General features: G+C 43.2%; 2 non-coding genes across 2 annotated transcripts; both read left to right on the top strand.

Moving 5' to 3' along the window:
- Nucleotides 1–1765: 1765 nt before the first annotated feature.
- Nucleotides 1766–1847, top strand: trnas-cga (transfer RNA serine (anticodon CGA)). The gene has a single exon. It is a non-coding gene; the product is annotated as a tRNA-Ser (tRNA).
- A 7086-nt stretch (nt 1848–8933) lies between these two features.
- Nucleotides 8934–9007, top strand: trnak-uuu (transfer RNA lysine (anticodon UUU)). The gene has a single exon. It is a non-coding gene; the product is annotated as a tRNA-Lys (tRNA).
- The last annotated feature ends 3064 nt before the right edge of the window (nt 9008–12071 follow it).

Raw genomic sequence — 12071 nt, 5'->3', positions numbered from 1 at the left:
CAACGTGATTCGCAGTGCATGAACTTTGCAACAAGTATATGCCACGCGGCAAGTTAAAAGCACGCTTCTTTTATTAAAGTAAGTTTCTGGGAACTGACAGCCAGATTCCTCCTTACACTCGGAATTATGACAACACATAAACCAACAGCCTCTCTCAGAGACAAGTGACCAATGCCCATCTTGTGCCAGACGAACGTAGTTGACAAGATTGCACGCACGGACTGCACAGAAAACTATAGAGGAGAAGCAGACAGACGACCATCGAGCTGCATTCATGCAGTTCAGTTACCCTGTAAACCCCATGCACAGCTGTTCATTGTAGGTACACACAGGGCACTGAGTGTCTCTGACTCCGGGACTTGGAACACGGATTATATGACCGTCTGCAGCACTGGTTACTTCCTTTTGTGAGGTAACTCCCGATGAAACGTATGTAAAACACGATAGCTCATTGAGAAATACGTCCAAAATAGTACCCAAAAGACGTATTTCTGTTGTGTTTCTAGTCCTGTTCCTGACATGATATCCAGCATTGTACTTATTGTGTGCTTCCTGACGGTTCGGTGCATGCTTCCGTAATCGCATTGTGTGCAGTAATCTGCGTTTTAGCTGCAATTACGTGTGTTTGAAACCCAGGACCACCGGCCTCTATTTTGTTTTCCTCTTCTCGTGCACAACTACAACACAGTAAACCATCAATTAATATTGGGAAATGACATACACAGGCGTGTGAAAAGCTCAGTTTCCGTGGCAATTATGCAATGGTTAGAGACTACTTTGATTCAGGAGATAAGGATGGAACGTGTGTTTGGGTAGAGATGAGGAACATTGAGGAAAGAGGAAACCAGCCGGTGTGGCTTACAAGAACACTAACAGTAACCACAGTGTAAAAAAAAACGTACAGGAATAAATACCGCCTGTGAATGATAAAAGAAGGCAAGAATTATGGGAGACATTCATTTCCCTTCTTCCTCTCCCGTTTGAATTGTAAAGAAACTTTGTAGGAAAACAATCAAAAGGTCATATATGCCACATCGAACAACGTGCACCATACCTTGGTCATTAATTACTGTAGATTAGAATACTTACAATGTGCAAACAGGCCCTTCGGCCCAGCAAATCCACACCGACCCGCCCGAGCCCAAATGCATTCCTCTTCTTTGATCCCGTCAATTTAGCACGGCCATTTCAACAAACCGGTACATTTTTGGACTGTGGGAGAAAACCAGAGCAAGCGCACGCAGCCACGGGGAGAATGTGCAAACTCCACACATTCAGTTGCTTGAGGCGGGAATTGACCCTGACTCTGTGGCATTAAGAAACAGCAGCGCTCACGATGGTATCAGCGTGAGATGGGACTTATTTGCTGTCTTTAATTGGGAAAAATCTCTGTCATTGTGAGCATCTGGAAAGACCAGTTCCTTCGCCAGAAAAAGAAATGAATATGTCATTAACCTTTGTTTGTTTCATGTCCAAGAATACTTAGATCAATATCTCCCTTGATTACCTCTGCTGGTCATGTTCGCAAAGAGATCTAGCAAATTGCCAAGTGTGATTTTCCTTTCAATAAATAATTTTGACTCAATTTGGCTGCAAATATCTTTTCCTAACTTTGCGCTTTTCTTCTTTTACATTGGTGTCTCGCACCTTACAAATGACAGCAAAGGTATGAAAGGAGATGGAAGCATTTAACTCATCAAGACAGCGGCAGATTTCAATGTGATCGCGGCTGATTTGGTCAATGCTCAACGCTGTAGCAATGCCTGTAGTCATGGCCGAGTGTTTAAGGCGATGGATTCGAAATCCATTGTGGTTTCCACACGTAGGTTCGAGTGCTGCTGACTACATTATGAATCCTCTCTTGCTGGAGCAGTTCAAACTACAGAAAGCCTACTTTGCAAACCAGGCCTGTAATCTGATTAGACTTGGGAAACTGGAGTTCTTCATCAGAAATGTTCCATATTTAAAACATTATCTCTGTTTCTCTTTCCAGATACACTGCCCGACACATCTGCAGTTGTTATTGAACGCCCTGAGCAGAACTGCTGCTTTTCATTAGATTCCTTTAATCCATTGTCCTCTGTTCTCTGACTCTGGTCATTACCAACGCTTCCTCCTGCTCGTCAGAGTCGTCATTCCCCACCGCTCCCTCTCCCATCATTACAAACAACCGCAAGAAATTGCCACTGAACCATCTTTGTTCCAAAGTGAAACTCACCAGCCGAGGAAATCTCTCCACCAAACGGGACTTCTCATCCCTGGACATGGTGCAAGCCAGAGGATTGTGAAGAGATACTGTGAAAATATTGTCTGTTGGCAGTTGGAAAAATGTTTAGGAAGCAAACCGTATAATTTTGGCTCCAACTTTGGAAATCTTAGAAACTCTTTGGGAAACGGAATCAGAGGAGAATGAAGGAGTGTGAACTGTCCGTCCGAGTAGAGGAAGGGATATTAACTCTGATGTTCTCGGTACTGGAACTGATCTGAGACATTGAAAAAATTCTCGCTCCCGTACGTGAGGAATACAAACTTCATCTGGACTCTGGGACAATGCAAAACTCTGGGACACTCAAAACAATATCCAAATATTGACTGGGATCACTACAGTACGAGTACTATAGATGGGTCAGATTTTGTCCAGTGTGTGCGGGAGGGCTTCCTGACACATTATGTAGACATGCCTTCAAGGGAAGACGCCACTTTCGATTTAGTACTGGGTAACGAGCCTGGCCAGGTTTTAGATTTGGAAGTAGGTGAGCACTTTGGAGACAGCGATCACAATTCTCTCCGGTTTACTTTCCTGATGGAAAGGGAGAGGTGTACTCCACGGAGCAAGAGATTCAGCTGGTGGAAGGGAAATCACGATGCAATGAGGTAAGATTTAGGAAGCGCAGAATGGGGTAGGAATCTGCAGGGGGTGAGCACATTAAAAATGTGGAGCTTATTCAAAGAAAAGCTCCTGTGTGTCCTAGATAAGTATGTACCTGTCAGGTAGGGAGGAAGATATAGAACGCGTGAGCACTGGTTCACTAATGAAGTGGAATCCCTGGTCAGAAGGAAAAAAGTCTTATGTTGGGACAAAACGTGAACACTCAGTTAGAGTGCTCGAGGATTCCACCGATATCAGGAAAGACCCAAAAAGAGAGCTGAGAAGACACAGGAGGAGACATGAAAAGTTGTTGGCAGATAGGATCAGGGCTAATCCTAAGGCTTTCCATAGGTATCTCAGCAATAAAAGAGTGACGAGAGTTAAATTTGGGACAATCAAGGTTAATAGTGGGAAGTTTTGTGTGTAGTCAGAGAAGATAGGGGAAGCACTAAATAAATATTTTTCGACAGTGTTCGCTATAGATAATGAAAATGTTGGCGAGGAAGTTACAGAGATACTTGTGTCTAGTGTAGTAGAGATTGAGTTTCAGAAGGATTAGATGATAGAAATACGGAAGAGTGTGAAAACAGACAAGTCCCCTTGGCAGGATGGGATCTGTCCTAGGATCCTGTGGGAAGCAAGCGAAGAGATTGATGAGCCTTTGGAATTGATCGTCAAATCATCGTTGTCTACAGGAATAGTGCCTGTGGAATGGAGCATAGCATATGTTGTTCCCTTGTTCAAAAAGTTTCGTAGAGACAACCCTGGTAAGTACAGACCAGTGAGTCTCACTGCAGTTGTTGATAACGTGTTGGAAAAGGTTATTATAGATAGGATTTATGACCATCTCGAAAAGAATAATCTGATCAGGGACAGTCAGCACGGTCTTGTGATGGGTAGGGCTTGTCTAACGAATCTTGTTGACTTTTTTGACAAAGTGACCGAACAGGTAGATGACAGTAACCCAGTTGATGTGTTGTATATTTTTTCAGCAAGTTGTTCGATAAGTTTCCCCACAATAGGCTAGTATACAAAATGAGGAGGAATGGAATTGTGAGAGAGATTGCAGCTTTGATCAGTCATTGGCTTGCCAAAAGAAAACAGTGTTGCAGTTGATGGAACATGTTCTTGTTGGTGTCCAGGTCCTTGCAGCGTACCACAAGTGTCGGTGTTCGGTCCACTGCTGTTACATGAGATGTAACCTTGCCAATCAGTCTCCCATGGGGAACATTATTGAACGCCTTACTGAAGTCCATATAGATCACATTTACTGCTCTGCCCTCATCAATCTTCCTTGTTACTTCTTCAAAAAACTCAATCAAGTTTGTGAGACATGATTTCCCACGCACAAAGCCATGTTAACAATCCCGAATTAGTCCTTGCCTTTCCAAATACATGTACATTCTGTTCCTCTGGATTCCCTCCAACAATTGGAGTATTCTTGGCAGATGCAGTTTCATGTAGGGAATTCGAGATCATATACTTTTTTGGGAAGAATCAAAAGACACACTACTGTTAAAATCGATAGAAATGCAAAAGAAGTGCGGTGCAGAGGAGTCTCAGTGTTCTTATACATGAAACGAACAAAGGTTAATCACATATTTATTTCTTGCTGGCAAATAAAAGCCTTTTGTGATGCTCACAATTAAACAGATGGTTTCCAAGAAAACAGGAAAATTAAGTCACCAGTAGAGTAATCAATAACCAAGATAGCCCTCGTGATGTTTTATGGGACATGTGGGATTTTTTTTTGATTTTGGTTCTCCAAACGTTTTTACAATCGAGCCGAGAGTTTTAGATGGGAAGTTAAGATCACGCATGACTATTGCCATTTTTGTCACTCACGCATTTTTTCCCCTTGTACGATTTATTTCGCTTTGTGGTTACTGCGAGTGGGCTTGTAAACTACACATGCTTGTGAGTTCATTCCTCACTGTTCCTCAACTCCAGCCAAACAGACTTTACATCCTTTTTTCCTGAATCAAGGTAATCTCTAACCATTGCATAAATGTCATTAAAACTTCGGTATTTCACACGCCTCTGTATATCATCTTACAATATTAATTGATCCTTTACTGTATTGCAGTTGTGCATAAGAAGAGAAAAATAGAATAGAGAATGGTGGACTTCCGCTTCACACACCCGTTATTGAAGCGAAAATGCAGATTATTGCCCATAATACGGTCGTGGAAGCACGTGCCGAACACTCAGGAAACGCAGAATAAGTGTAGTGCCACAGGACATGTCAGGGACAGCACCAGAAGGACAACAGAAATGCGGCTCTAAGCTCCTATTTTGGATGTATTTCTCAATGAGCAATAGAGTGTGACATGTGTTCCATCAGGAGTTACCTCACATAAGGAAGTAACCAGTGCTGCAGACGGTCACATCATCCGAATTCCAAGCCCTGGAATCAGAGACATTCAATATTCTGTGCATAACTGCAAGGATCAGCTGTCCGAGGCGTTTACAGTCCAGATGAAATTATGAATGCAGCTGTCTAGTTGTCAGCCTCTTTCTCCTATGTCGTGTATCGTGCCGTCCCTGCGTGGAATCTCGTCAACCACGTTTGACCTGCACATGATGGATATTGGGCCTTGGTTTCTCGTGAGTTGTTGTCTGAGTGAGGCTGCAGTTTTTGTGCTGTCATAAGTCAAAGCGTTCGGAGGAATCTGAATATCGTTTTCCAGAATTTGCTTTTAACACAGGGAAGCATGATTTAAAAATTACCTCATAGCAAACGCTCATTGCGAACTTTGTGTGCCATGCATTCGTGAATGAAGGTGGGTGGATATTGGTTCTTGGCAAAGAATGTGTGTGGGTGTCAGTCCAGCAGTTCCTAGTAGCAATAAGTACAAATGGCAAGGGCCACACAATCGACTAGAATAGCACAACAATAATAGGACAGAGCAAGCAGAAGACAGCCAGACAATTCCTGGAAGCAGGGCACTCATCCACGGATTCCATCCGTTGGACCCAATCTGCAAATCCCAACTAACGGAAGCAGCGGGAATGAAACCAAATGAATTAGTACCAAAACATGAGAGCGGCGCTTCACAGGAACCTCTGCAGCGCTGAGAATGTCACCCAGAAAAGGAGGAAAAGTCTGCAAACCATCTTCCTAGCGTCACCGAACCTTTCAACAAGAACTCCAGAAGCATCCAAACTTCACATCTTTCTGCTCCAAAACACTCCGCTTTTCCACAGCAGAGAATTGCACACTGAACTACCGCGTGTAAGATGAGAATTGCAGCGCCAACCCGACCAAGGGCGGCAGGAAGAGTGAGGGAAAACAGCTGCCACTGTCATTCCACAGCTACAAACGCTCTCTTTAAAAGGTACATTATCGTATGAATGTCGGGGCAGCAGTAGAATATGGGAATTAAACAGCCTGCGCTGTGTATTCATATTCTGGACAAGTGAGTTGTTCACAGATTTCCCTGAAAGTGAGTGGACGTCGTTATTTCACCGCTGTTGTGAAGCCAGATCCTGCACTGAATCTGCTCCCTCGTTTTTTGTTGTTGTGGCTAAAAGTTGGGCAATCGCAACGTGAAACGTTGTTATATTTCTCTCACTTTCTTCTTTACTGTCCTGGTGAGGGAGGCTGGAGATTGGCTCGCTCGATCAGATGGAGGCACCACCGCATTGTTGACCTAATTTAAGCGAGAATATAACTGGTAATATTCACTTTGCATGGTACATTTTTCTGTTTTGTTTAATGTTACTTGAGCACTTTCTGTTACTTGGCTATGCACTAAATCTCCAGAATATCGGGAAGCTCCTTTTGGAATTGCTTCGGTGTTATTTGTGTGAGCAGTTCTTGACATACACCTCTCGCACTGCCCACAGACAGAAGTAATGAGTTTGTGTGTCTGATAATGACTCTGCCTTTTGAGTCTTGCAGCTGGTCCACTTTAAGAGCAGTCAGTTTTTGGATTCACTGGAGAGTTGAGGGGATAACACGATTTGTGAGGTTTTTTTTTAGTCAACGAAATTATTTGATGGAGAACTTGAGAATGTATCAAGGAGAATGGTCATTGTCTGTAAATGTCTGGAAAACATTCCTCTCTGTGTCATTTCAAAACATTATGCCTCATGAAAAAAACAATTCAAACACGCTGACTTAGTAAGAAACAGCATGCGTTTTTGCAAGTAGTCCATTTAAACTGTTGTCAGGTACTGGAGTGTCACAGAATTGTCGAGCACGGAAACAAACCTTCCTATCCAATTTGCACATGTTGAACAGATGACCGTAATTAATCTAAACATATTTGCCAATATTTCTCCCTTATCTCTCCGAACAATTCCTGTCTGCATACCCATCTAGATGCCTTTGAAGTGTTGTGAGTGCACCAAACGCTGCCACTTAATGTGGCAATTTATTCCACATGCACAAAAATGTCTGTATTAAAAACAAGTGTCGCTCACATCTTTTTCAAATTGTACTGCTCTCACATTAAACCTATGCTATCTCACTTTAAACTCACGTGACTTCTGAAAAAGTGTAGATTGACGATGTTCTCTGCTAGTCTCCCTCATGATTTTGTAAACTTTTCCAAGGACATTCCTCAGGCCTGAAGCTCCGGGGAAAACTGTCGAAGAACATTCAGTTTCTCAATAATGTCCACAGCGTGCAAACCTTTCAAATCGTTGTAAATATTATTTTTTTAATTATGCTACGGTATTCATAGAAAGTGCCAGGTGAAATTGCCTGAAGTGAAGCGATGCTGAAACATTAGTCTTGACAGGTTTGGCGCTTATTTATTGTCAGGGAGCGTCGCCGAGTGGTTTAATGTAGGTAAAAACAATGAATGGAGATGCTGGAGATCAGATTCAGGATTAGTGGTGCTGAAGATCGCAGCAGTTCAGGCAGCATCCGAGGAGCAGTAAAATCGACGTTTCGGGCGAAACCCTGTATGAAGGGCTTTTGCCTTAAACGTAGATCTGTTTTGCTCCCCCGATGCTGCCTGAACTGCTGTGTTCTGCCAGCATCACTAATCCTGAGAGGTTTAATATGCTGGGTTTAGGATCCAGTCTCTATTGCGTTGTGGGTTTGAAACCCAACTTTGCAATAGAACAACTGCAGGCAGCTTTTTATGACAGAACTACACAGGTCCTGATATTGCTTTATGGGTGTGTTTGTTACTCCTCGGGTCTCTCACCCTCTCTGCGATAAACACGGGAACATGAGCAACTGATTCTTAAAATAATGAGAACTACTGCTGTTCACATCCTCTCGATCACAGTGCGTTTGGATGTGTACACGCACAATTTTGCTGCCAGTTGCTGTGTCTCAAATGGACAGAGCATTTGGCTGAAATGTTGGTTGTCCAAGCCCAAAAAGAGCACAGAGCCTCAAATATTTCACATCAAGTATTGCGATCGACCATGTACTGACAATACAACCACGAGAACTCATCCATGAGTCCGCAATGAGTGAGACGGTCACGTGTAGCAAAATGTGACCCCACTCTCTACAAGCCCCTGCTGCCAACTGAAAGGGGCCACTGCAGTTTCAATCAGCAGCTTCCTGCCCAGCTCTGGGACACAGCTCATGGAAACTCCTTCCTCAGGAACGGCTGTTACCGTGTGAAAGGGTAAAAAATTAATTCAAATTGGAAATGGCTTCAGAAGATTGTTCCTGTTTTTAAAACATTTTATAATCAGAATTCCTTTCCCGAATATTAGAACTGGTAAACTTTGTAGGCAGGTAGAACAAAGAAAGTATTGATTGTGAGGACTCTGTCTCTTCAGCAGATGGGATTCCCTCCACTCTAATCACAAATGATTTGGTTTCCTGAGGTGTTTTCCCGATTGATATGCAGTCTGCCAGAGTGTCTGGGAATCACTTCGGTGACCTCAGGATCAGGGTCAAAATATGAAAATAATAACAGAGAATAGTGCATCCCTGGGCAAGGCCTAAATGGATTTTCATGGTCTGAAGGAATTGAACGACTTGGATAATGTTATTTGGAATGGGGAGGAATGAACGAGATTTTTGAAATTTGCCGTGTCAGCTGAATTAAAGTCAGTATGAAATGATAAATTCACTAACGCCAATCCTGCCCTGGTATGCTCAGTCGGTAGAGCTTGAGACCTTTAATCTCAATGGTGTGGGGTCGAGACCCACGCAGGGCGCTGTTGTTTCTTAATACGTTTTCCACTCTCCATCAATGTTGCAAAAGCGAATTCGCTCGCTGAGGCAGGTTTTGTTGACACATTTTTTTTCCTCCGTTTTTGATCATCTCTTGGTTTCTGAGTGAAAACTGTCTCCACTGTACTGCAGGTGCAAGAGACAAGGTTATCAGTTCAGCCAAATATGCTATAAACCATGTCCCTTCCAAAACGTGAGGTTCCATTCCAAACGTGCCCCAACCAAAATGTACAGAGACATCGAATGCGAATGGCCACATGACAGTGACAGCTGCATGTCAAATGGTGCTGCAATAGAATTAACTGAATGAGAATGCTCTGATGGAAACCGAATGGAACTCTCCCTGAAATTTTCCCAATTCACTCGGTAAACGATGCTGTTGTGTACCCATATGTATTTACGTCATGACTAGCTTATTGTCAGTAACAGAGGTGGGGGTGATGCAGGATAGTGAGGTTTCCGTGTGGGTCAGAAGTGATTTGTTCGAATAGGGAATTCAAACGTCCACAGATCAGACATAGCTGATTGGTCCAGGATCAGACTTTTCCCTTCTGTTTCAGTAACAACAAAAGAAATTGCGGGAAAATCTCAGCAGGTCTGGTAGAATCTTGGAATGGAAAACCGAGTTAAGTCTTCAAGACCAGTGACACTTATTACTCCGCATCCATCTCCGTCTACCTTTTTATTGAATATCTCCTGACTCTCAACTTTATACTCAGTTTCTCTTTTATTACTCCGTCTCCAAACATTCTCCCAGTCTCAAAATTTAATAGCAGAACTGTTCCATCTCTCACCTCGCCGGGTTATGAGAGGAGGACTTCGAAATTCACGATTAACTCTGTTTCTATTTCCATAGATTCTGGACGGTCAGACACCAGAAGGCATCGGAGGACAGTTAGAGCTTTCAGCCCATCTGGTCTGTCCGCCATTCGGTCATGACTCATATCGTTCCCAAACCAATTTTCAGCCTTCTATCTGTGACACTTAGCTCCCCTGAATTTAGGATCCAGTCTTTTTCCCAGAGTGTGAACGAAACTGTCCCAACAGTCTCCACATCTGCTGGCAGCTTTTACACCGTATCTGTGTGTGATCGAGCTCAATTTCAGTCCCACACAGCAAACACGTCTGTTCTGAGCAATGCAATCCCCGCTGCATGACAGATCGATCGGGTCTCTGAGCCCACGGTTTTTCTGCGAGGCAGTAGTTAGCTGCTTCAGCACCCACGGCAAGGACCGGTGCTTCAATATGTGGCGACAAAGAACGATAGGCACAAGAGTTTGTACAGGTTAGGTCGAAAGGGTTATTGTCAACTTCAGTGGAGTCCCTGCTTCAGAGTCTGGGTTTGAATCGCCCAGGCCTGGATAATCTTTCAAGTCAGGAAATGAAGATTTATTTCTCTTTTTGTGGCTACTCAGAATGAAAACCATTTTCTGCTTCAACAGAGAGCACAGACCCGGTTCTGCCAGAAGGAAACCAGTGATTGATTGCATCCAACTGGAATCATAGAGTCATAGAGATGTACTGCAGGGAAACAGACCCTCGGTTCAAACATGTCCATGCTGACTGGAAATCCCAACCCAATTTGGTCCCTCTTGCCAGCATACAGCCCATATCCCTCCAAACCCTTCCTACTCATATATAATTTCAAATGCCTCTGAAATGTTGCAATTGTACGAGCCTCCACCACATCCTCTGGCAGCCATGGCAACACATACACCGAATAAATTGTTACTGCAAATCCCCTCTAATGATCTCGCCTTTCTGAGCTGAAACTATCTCGCTGTTCATTCAATGTCGCTATGTCTAATTCTTGGAACTCCCTCCCGATCGACATCATGGCTGTATCACTGTGTTGAGCACTTCGAGGTCGAAGTAAAGTAACTTACCATCTCAATCTCTTGAGTAATTATGGTTGGGCAGTGAAGCCTATCCCAAAGAGCGACGTGCATTCTCCAGAATTTCGTTTGAACACACTGCAGTTTCCAGGTGGACACCCGGAAGTGCTCGGGAACAAAAGTAAAGTTTCGAAGGGAAAATAGGATAAACTGAAAGTCAATGATGAATGAGGCAGAAAGTGAGTGAGGAGCTGTTGGTACAAGGATCAATGTCAGTGCAAATTGTTTAGCCCTTACTGCCCACTGTTAACACCAACTCACACACCACTCCTGGTAAATTCACCACAATTACCCTGGTCTCTTGGTATGAGTTTCCCTCTGTGCATATTCAGGCGGTAAATCGGCCCGGAGAGGATGAACGCATACTGTTTATCCGGTCAGGTTAAAGAGGTGAAGGCATCAGTTTGAAATCAAAGCAAGAAGCGATTGCCTCTTCCTGTACATTTTCAGTGGACAGTCACCAGCTGTGAAATTCTTTCCTGCACAAGCGGACGTTGATATAAATTCTCATCGAGCAGCTTTATTACAGAAAGGTAGTCCGATTAACTGTGATCAAATACTTCATTAACTGCCCTTATTGATTTGAAGAACCGTGTTTGTGGTTTCGTCAGTTAAAGCATGTGGTAATAACCAGACGTTAATGGTGTCACATGCTGTCAAATATTCTGTACATTGAAAGTTCATTGTTTAAACGTCTTGTAAAAGCCGTATTGTTTATCCAACATCCCGAAAGTGACAGCTCAGCAGGCTTCTGGTGTTTGAGCTCAGACCGTTATTATTTCGTGCGACCAAGCCCTACCTCCTGATGTGGACCCATTCGTCTCTGTTCTATCCTGATAATTCAACGCAGAGTTCTTTCTACTCTGTTCGACAAGGATTTGTATATATCTTCTACTATTATTCTCTTTCCGTCTTTTCAAGTTTTTTGGGAATAATGAAGAGACGCAGGAGACACTGCAGTCTTGCAGGACAATGTTGTAGTAATAACGCATACAATGAGATAATGGCTCTCATTGTTTGTGGTCACCATTCATTGATTTTCGGCAAACGGCAATAGCATCATATAAATCCTATAATTGGATTGAAACTGCTTTTTTTTCTGGTCTATTACGAATACTATTTAGAATTGTAAAAGCTCATAACGTTTTGAGTA

Source organism: Chiloscyllium punctatum, chromosome 27, assembly GCF_047496795.1.
Source record: "Chiloscyllium punctatum isolate Juve2018m chromosome 27, sChiPun1.3, whole genome shotgun sequence".
Lineage (NCBI taxonomy): Eukaryota > Metazoa > Chordata > Chondrichthyes > Orectolobiformes > Hemiscylliidae > Chiloscyllium > Chiloscyllium punctatum.
The sequence above is the reverse complement of the archived record's forward strand: the minus strand, read 5'-3'. Positions and strand labels throughout refer to the sequence as shown.